The sequence below is a fragment of the Oryctolagus cuniculus genome, chromosome 2 (assembly GCF_964237555.1).
Source record: "Oryctolagus cuniculus chromosome 2, mOryCun1.1, whole genome shotgun sequence".
NCBI classification, from domain to species: domain Eukaryota; kingdom Metazoa; phylum Chordata; class Mammalia; order Lagomorpha; family Leporidae; genus Oryctolagus; species Oryctolagus cuniculus.
In genome coordinates this window covers 128,162,674-128,169,082 of record NC_091433.1, presented here as the reverse complement: position 1 = coordinate 128,169,082, position 6,409 = coordinate 128,162,674, and the positions used below count along the sequence as shown (strand labels likewise).

At 48.3% G+C, this 6,409-nt stretch overlaps 1 long non-coding RNA gene across 2 annotated transcripts; it reads right to left on the bottom strand.

Annotated features, from left to right (window-relative positions):
* Nucleotides 1–6,103, bottom strand: LOC138848578 (uncharacterized). 2 transcript variants are annotated; one of them, XR_011386517.1, is made up of 3 exons: nt 5,873–6,103; nt 2,897–3,842; nt 116–2,311 (listed from the first exon to the last, which is right to left on the bottom strand). It is a non-coding gene; the product is annotated as an uncharacterized lncRNA (long non-coding RNA). The 2 variants fall into 2 exon arrangements; XR_011386518.1 differs by having other exon boundaries at nt 1–3,842.
* Between the last annotated feature and the right edge of the window lie 306 nt (nt 6,104–6,409).

The window sequence follows — 6,409 nt, the reverse complement described above, 5'->3', positions numbered from 1 at the left end:
GGGAACTGGATCAGAAGTGGGGCAGCTGGGACTTGAACCAGCACCCATATGCAATGCTGGCATCACAGGTGGCAGCTTAACCCATTACACCACAATGCTGGTCCCCACAGCAATACATTTAAAGTAAATAAAATGAAGGATATAAGATTGGGGCTAAAATATTCCAGAATTAGCTTGCTTGAAGCTATTGTTTCATTGGTTAGGTTGTTCCTATCAGCCCTGACCCTGGAGAGGGCTCTATGTTGTAGGTTCTGAATATGTGAATATTGCTCAGAGTCCTTGACCATTACTCTTCTCTGGCTTTCCTACTCAAAGACAGACACCATTGAAAAAAAGCAGATCTCTTTCTGATTACTTGCTTGACAATGTGAGAGAGTATGTACTTAGCCTCACAGCTGAAACAATGAACAGTAAATGTTAGCTGCTGTATTAATCAGTGTTCTCCAGAGAGACAGAACCAATAGGATAGATACATAGATAGATAGATGAGAGGGGATTTATTAAGGGAATTAGCTCACATGCGTATGGAAGCTAAGAAGTCCCATGATAGGCCATGTAGAAGGAAGAGAACCAGATAAGCTAGTGGAATGGTTTGGTCCATGTCCAAAGTCCTCAGGATTTAGACCTCAGGTGGTCTAAATCTCAGCTGTAGTTTGAATGCCTGAGAAACCAGGAAACATTGGGACAAGGCCCAGAGTGCAAAGGCCAAGAAGTTCTCACGTCCAATGACAAGAGTTGACCCAGCTCCAGAAGAGAGGGCAAAAGTGAATTTGCATTTCCTCTGCCTTGTTGTTCTGTTTGGGCCCTCAACCAATTAGATGGCACCCACCCTCCCTGGGCAAGGGCAGATCTTCCTTCTTAGTCCACTGATTCAAATGCCAGTGTTTTCTAGAAACACCCTCACAGAGATGCTCATAAGCAATGCTTTACCAGCTACCTGGGAATCTCTTTGTCCAGTCCAGGAATTAAAGTAATCATCCTAGTTATCTTTGTCACTAGTTTGGTCATTGCTATTGTTTTAATGATGGTCAATCACAGAGCGCCTTTGCTGACAATTATGCAAACCGGTGTCGAGAATCTCTTCCTGCCTCACAGTTCATTAAAGAGGAAACTTGAACTAAATACAATCCAGCCTCACTAACAGGGCCTTCAGGACCCTGTGTGGGCCAGCCCCTCCCTACATCCAAGCTCCGGTCCCTCGCCGCCAGGCGTTGGTGGCAGTAGGGCTGAGGTGGGTCCAGGAGCATACACTTTTTTTAGAACTCCCTCCTGGGTTTTGATGTGCTGGCAGGTTTGCGAGTTGTGGCCATGACCATCATTTTGCTCAAAGCTTAACTGGCTTCAAAGCCAGAAGGATGCTAGGTGAGGTGGAAGCAGGTGTTCTTGAAGCCAAGATTTCCTCTCCGTGGATGGGGAGGCTGGACTGCATGAGCAGTGTGGGTGGAGGCCTGGCTTTGCTGAGAGTGAGGGGTACAAGCCCCAGGGAGACAGGACCTAGTGGGGAAAATGAAGTGAGGTTTCTACTGGAAGAGCTCGTTCTTGCTGCTAAGCAGGAGGTGAGCTCAGGCATCAGCTCTGAGCTAGACACCTGGCGAGGAGTGGATTCTCGAGGGTGTGGTGACAGCGAGGTCAGCTGTGAAAACTAAAACTTTCCTATTGTCAAAATTTCCTCCGAAGGCCCTGAATTTGCCCTTCAAGTCCAATACTTAGCGTATGCCTATTTCACTTTGTTTATGGATTCTTTGCACACTAACATGTAATATTTAAGAGCCAATGATAAGGGGGCCCAATATTGCAAATGTCATGTGTGTCAGTGATTTGTGCAAATGGTTAAAGAGGTGAATTGTGTTACATATATTTTTACCATGAGAAAAAAATAGAAATGGACATATTTTATGTGACATTTACTTTACTGCACGCAAAATACAAGTAAAAAGACTGCTGAGCTGGGATAAAGGATGTAGTAAAAGTCAACTCGCTGTGTGGCTGTGGGGCAATTAAAGTCTTTGGCTCTGTGATGGAAGACAAGGGGACAATTCCAGAGAGTTCTTGATCATCTGCAGGGCGTATCTGTTCTGGACTGCTTTTCTGTCTGGACTTTTTATTATGGAAATTTTAAGCCGAGTTTCAATATTGAAGAGACTCCAACGCTGACCTGCCCCTGAACCCAGGCCCCAGTCTCAAGAACACCCACTTTGCTGTTCGTGCTTCTGTACCCCTCCAACTTTGCTTATGATCCTCTTGGTCCTTACAGGGTATGGCAGGTAAGCTCACGCTGGTTTCGAAGACAGGGACAGGTGAAACCGATTCTCTGAGAAGACAATTAAAAATGACTTGAGCTGGCCTAGACACAATGCAGGTGGTCACTTGCGGTGGGACTAAGGACCCTGGCTCCCAAGATTGTCCAGCTTGGGGATCGAGTCACTTGCTACTTAAAGTGTCCTCACCAAGGAGACTTCTGGGTCTCTACTCCAGAGACCCTTGGGTCATGTGACTTCCCACTACCCTTCGCCATCCAGTAATCTAATTCTGAATGTTTCCTTTGGGATCACCTCTCAAGAGTGAGGAGGAAGACTGGGCCAGTGACAGCACATAAGCAACCAGGAGAGAGTGACCTAGATGTGAAGACTTTCAGCTGCCTGGTTTCTGCCCAGAGTATTTGGCAGGGGACTCTGGGGACAGAGAGGAGAGGGAATTTCAGCAGGAGAAAAAGCTGCTAGGAGTGGTTGGCAGGAGACCGCCTCTGAAGCCTTAGCCAGACTGTGCACCCAGCCCGCATCATTGGTAGGATCCCTCGCCACAGGGGAAGAACAAAAGGCCCAATTTCAGTCCTGACTTTGGTTTTGAGACCTTGAGGAACCCTCTCTCAGCAAACACCTCATATAAAACAACGTACCTGTAAGAGTTTTGTAAAATGCTTCACAAGATTATTGTTGCAAGGGCAGGCATGTTGGCTGGCGCCGCAGCTCAGTAGGCTAATCCTCCGCCTGCAGCGCCGGCACCATGGGTTCTGGTCCCAGTCGGGGAGCCGGATTCTGTCCCACTTGCTCCTCTTCCAGTCCAGCTCTCTGCTGTGGCCCAGGAAGGCAGTGGAGGATGGCCCAAGTACTTGGGCTCTGCACCCGCATGGGAGACCAGGAGAAGCACCTGGCTCCTGCCTTCGGATCAGCACGGTGCGCTGGCCTCAGCGGCCATTGAGGGGTGAACTAACGGAAAAGGAAGACCTTTCTCTCTGTCTCTCTCTCTCACTGTCCACTCTGCCTGTCAAAAAAATAAAAATTAAAAAAAAAAAAAAGGCATGTGGCCGAGTGGTTAAAACGTATCAAGATGCCTGCATCCATATCAAAGTGTTTGGCTTCTGACTCCGGCTTCTGCCAATGCAGACCCTCAGAGGCAGCAGGTAATGGCTCAAGTAGTTGGGTCCCTGCCATGCTAGTTGGTTTCTGGCTTTGGCCAGGGCCACTGCAGGCATCTGGGGAGTGAATCAGCAGATGGGAGCATGTGTTTCTCTCTCTCTCTCTCTTTCTCTGTGTGTATGTCTGAATTAAAGAAAAAAAGACAACTAGTATTGTGAAAATTAGCAACACTTCATGAGCAGGGCAATCCTTGTGACGTGAGGGAATGTGGGCACCCCCTTTTCCTGGGCTGGGTACCTGCTGTCTCACACTGAAGCATTTCTGAGGAGGCGCTTGGGAGATTTTGCAAGCTTTGCTCCGAAGTGACTTGCTGGCAACTTACAAAGTAGCTTCTTTCACTTGGTTCTTTCTTACCAGGCACATTCATGTCAGTAGCGATAATCTCTGGGTAGCAGGATTAGGGCTGATTCTTATTTTTATATGGTTCTGGATTAAAAAAAAAAAAAAACACAGGGAAATAGACTATAGTGGGGAGAGTTTGAGAGAAGTCAGGTGTGGCTGGGCAGTGGAGGAAGTGGTAGGCGAGGGGGCAGGAACAACATCACCTTGAAGAAGATGATGTTGTAGAGTCCTCTTTCCAAAGGGCCACTCTGGTAAACAGGGTGAACTTAATGAACAATCATGCATGATATGTCTTAAAATAAAGGAATTTTAATGTACTTACCATGAAGAAATGAGCAGAGTTGGAGGTGAGGGGTGTGCTGATGACCACGATTTGATTGTCTCCCAACATACATGTAGTTGGAACATCGAGGGCCATGTTGTGACACAGCAGGTTAAGCCACCACTGGCAATGTGGGTATCACATATCAAAGTGCTGGTTTGAGTCTCAGCTGCTCTGCTTCTGATCCAGCTCCCTGCTAATGTGCCAGGGAAAGCAGCAGGAGCCATCCACATAGGAGACCAGGATGGAGTTCTGGGCTCCTTGGTTTGGTGTGAATCAGACATTTGGAAACTGAACCAACAGATGAAAGTTCTTGCTCTCTCTGTGTCTTCCTTTCTCTTTGTCTCTCTGCCTTTCAAGTAAATTAACAAATAAATCTTTTTTAAAAAAGCCATTTATTTATTTGAAAGGCAGAGTTACAGAGAGGCAGAGAGAGACGTCTTCCATCCATTGGTTTACTCCCCAAATGGCTGCAACAGCTGGAGCTGGGCTGATCCAAAGTCAGGAGCCAGGTGCCTCCTCCCAGTCTCCCACATGGGTACAGGGACCCAAGGACTTGGGCCATCTTCTACTGCTTTCCCAGGCCATAGCAGAGAGCTGGATCAGAAGAGGAGCAAATCTGTGCCCATATGGGATGCCGGCGCTTCAAGCCAGGGCTTTAACCGGCTGCACCACAGCACTAGCCCCTAAATAAACCTTTTTTAAAAAGAATATTGCCTCATATCTCACAAATATGTACAAATGTTATATGTCAACCAAAAGGCTAAAAAAAAAAAAAAAAAGAGAGAGAGAGAGAGAGAGAGAGAGAGGGAGAGAGAAGGGAAACTATTCTGCTCCAGGTTCAAAGCATGGTTTCCAGACCAGATGCATTGGTCAGAGAAGTTGCTAGAAAAACCAGTTCTCAGAGTCTAGCCCACATGCTGTGCATCAAGACTCTGGATAGGGCCAGGCTCTGTGTCTTAAGCCTAGCGGGTGATTCTGATGCACAGCGAAACCTGAAAATCTCTGGCTTAAAGCATTCCCGACTTGGGACAATGCTGCTTGCCTTCCGTGAGTTAGCGAAAAGCCAGCTATTTTGATGATCTCTTAGCTCCTCCTCTCATATGGGGTGCCCTGGACTGGTTACCCAGGCCCTAGAGAAGCCCCCTTCTCTGCTGGGATGGTGGTCGGGTGAGGACTTGCCTCTCAATGAGAGGCTGAGGTTTTTATTTACAGGCGAAGATGTGTGCGGGAGGAGCAGACCTCACAGTGCTCGCTCAAATGGAGCAGCTTCTCGCTTTGGGTTACAGAGGCCTGGAAGTGACCCAAAAGCAGTGGTCAGAAGGCACTGGGTCACCTCGTGCCAGGGCGTTACAATGTGCTCTCCACGGTCGCTGCAGCTGAGGATCTCTGTGGCTCTTCCCTGATTGCTCCCATTATCCGAGGTCGGAGCCTCCCCTCGTGCCCTCCCCACAGAACAAGGAGGCCCTGGGTGCGCTAAGTTGCCGCGAAGCCCTCAGGGTCAGCTCCAGTGCCTCTGACTTTCAGACACCTCTCCTGGAAGCCATCTCCCCTTCACCTGAACTTACTCTGTTCACAAACGTTACCTGAATGTCTTCTCTTCCTTACAGCCTGAAGTGCTTAGCGTGTGGTACAGAGCCCAACAAGTGATGGTTACCATTACTGCTATTATTATTTTTAAAGATTTATTTATTTATTTGAAAGCCTGAGTTACATAAAGAATGGAGAGGCAGAGAGAGAGAGAGAGAGAGAGAGAGAGAGAAAGAGATCTTCCATCCACTGGTTCACTCACCAATTGGCCGCAATGGCCAGAGCTGCGCTGATCTGAAGCCATGAGCCAGAAACTTCTTCCGTGTTGCCCATGCCGGTGCAGGGGCCCAAGGACTTGAGCCATCTTTTACTGCTTTCCCAGGCCATAGCAGAGAGCTGGATCGGAAGTGGAGCAGCCAGGACTCAAACTGACACCCATATGGTATGCCAGCACTGCAGGCAGTGGCTTTACCTGCTATGCCACAGCGCCAGCTCTTACTGCTATTATTTTGCAGTAAACAAAGGGAGAAAAGAGGAAGTGCATCCTAGGGAAAGGGAACATCAGGGTTGGTTACACAATTTGTGGGGCCCAGTGAAAAGGGAAAAATGTGAGGCGTGCTTGGGGAGGGCAAGGGTCCTGGAAAATCAGTTTTCTTTCCCACAGGGCTCTTCCCCCAACCCATGTCTGATGGGTGACTCCTCAAATAGCTGCGCCTTCCGTGCAGGGACGCGTTCAGTCTCTGGGGTGGATGAGAGGACCCACTGAGCTACACACACCATCACCAGGGCATTTGCAGCT